Here is a 2414-nt window from a genome sequence, read left to right as displayed (position 1 = left end):
CCCGCCCGCTTTCCACCTGGGCAGGAGCGGCCCAGAGAGACTCTTCCTTGTCGCCGGAGCGGCGTTTCTCCAGGGGGAGGGGCCGGTGAGAGCGGCCTCCATAAAGCCGGCTCGCCGGCTCCCCCAAAGAGGATGCCGCCTGCCCCTTTTCCACCTGAGCAGGAGCGGCCCAGAGGACTCTGTTTTGCCGCTGGAGCAGCGTTGCTCAAGCGGGAGGGTCTGTGGGAGCGGCCTCTTTAAGCCGGCTTGCCGGTTCCCCTGCAGAGCTCTCCGCTCACGCCCTTATACCATCAGGGAGGAGTGCCAAGGACAATTGCCTGGTGCCGCCGTTGTGGACTTTCTGGAGGGAGGGAGATTGAGGAGAGAGGTGTAGCTAGTATTGTCAGGAGTTTGTTGGACATGGTTTGTAATTGGCTTGGTGAGGGAGAGGGAGGTGCGGCTGTGTTAAGAGGGGCTCCCATTGGAGTAGTGTAGGGCAAGAGGAGATATAGCGGTAGGAGAGTGGAGTTGTATCGTAAGGGAAGGCGGGATTTTGATTTTTAATCTGTGATCTGTATTGTATTATATCTGTAATCTGTACTGTATCGTATTTTCATTTTGTTTTGTAAACCGCCGTGATCATAGGAACGGCGGTATATAAATAAAATTTCAATCAAAATCAATCAATTATTTACATATAACCTCATGTGGTCAAGAAAGAATAGGAGCCAATGATTTCCACTGGAATGGGTGACAAGGATATCTGATGCAACTACCCTGAATGCTTCATCAGTTTGCTTCTCATATATATCCCACTATTTTCACATTAGGGAAAGTAAATTCAAATCTTCATTTAAACTTGGTGATATTAGTGATCTGATTAAAAGTGATTTGATAGAGCCTTTTAACTTAATAAGCAATAAACAAGGCTGGCTTGGTGAGAACATAAGAGAGAGCCTTCTTGGTGGCTGCCCCCACCCTTTGGAACTCTCCCTCGGGAGGCTAGACTGGCTCCTTCCCTCCTAGCCTTTCGCTGGCAAGTAAAAATGTTTTATTCAGGTAGACTTTTTAAAAATCACGATAGGGTGGCTTTTAGGTGGGCAATGTGTTTTAGATTATGTTTTTAAACTTTTGTATATTTTTAATCTTAATTTTATACTGTTTTACCTAGGTTGTTATTTTTTTAAAATGTTTTAAAATACTTTTTATCTTGTGGCCTGCCTTGGGTCATTTTTTGGGAGAAAGGTGGCATAAAAAATAAAATTAATTAATTAATTAATTTAAAAAAACCAACATGTGGACTTTGTCTCCTGCTTTACCTTTTGTTTACTATATGAACACATCAGTTTTCCACCAGAGGTCAGCAGCTCTGTGGACATTCTGTAGTGTTTTTAAAGCTACTAAACTCTTGCATTGCCCATTTTGTTTTGTGACAGCTCTTGACACAGAAACTGTACACAACAAACGCACAATATTGAAAAATCACATTCCAGATATCACTGGACACAGTAAATGGATGGTCGAAATTATTGTTCTTTGAGTGGATGGGGTGTGGGGAGGCGTGCAAATGCAAGAATTTGCAAACAGAAAAGAGTGCCTTGAGAAAAGATTTGTAGATCTTATGCAAAGGCTAAATAGAATGGCTGCAATCCTTGATAGAATGTACCTGGCTCAAAGGTGTGTATATGATAGAGTTTCTATTTACCAAGTAACTCACTGAGAGTTACTTCTGCAAGTCATGCGGTGAGTCACAGTATGTTCCAGAGGAGTACTTTGCTTTCAGTTACAACATGCATGTGACTTCTGGAACATTAAGATACCACAGAAAGAGACATCTGACTGGTTTTGGAGGGGACCTTGCTACGCAGCATCTTTGCAGTTACTTTTTCTTTTAAAATAACTTTCTTAGGCGGGATACAGACCGCCGCTTTGAGGCGGTCTCCCGCCGGTGCCATTTGCTCTGCGCGGGAGCCGCAGCAGCTAAACCGCGCGGCTCCCGCGCGGAGCAAAAAAAGCTCCATTTCGGAGTTTCTTTTTGCGGCGCCTCTATGACATCGCGAGGCGCCGCTGGCGCATTCGCAACGTCATAGGCGCCGCAACACGTCTGGACGCTATGCATCCAATACGTAAAGATGGCGGCGCCCATGTGGAAGGGGCACTGCCATCTTGTACGTATTGTATACGTACTAGGGTTAGGGGGGTGCGTACTATATGGCGGTTTGTATCCCGCCATAGTTATTTAGATTAACACCATGTGATGGTTTTTAAACAGTCACTATGGAGGACAATCATAACAGCTATAGAGTTGCTGCTTTAAATGATCTAAAACAACCTGTGTACAGGTATTTATAGGTCTTTTTGCTAGTATCTGGATTTTACCCTTAAAATCACTTCTGCATATAGTAGGCCCTTCATATGTGCTGGGGTTTGGTTCC

This window comes from Sceloporus undulatus, chromosome 5 (assembly GCF_019175285.1).
Source record: "Sceloporus undulatus isolate JIND9_A2432 ecotype Alabama chromosome 5, SceUnd_v1.1, whole genome shotgun sequence".
NCBI classification, from domain to species: Eukaryota; Metazoa; Chordata; class Lepidosauria; order Squamata; family Phrynosomatidae; genus Sceloporus; species Sceloporus undulatus.
This window is presented reverse-complemented; position numbering follows the sequence as displayed.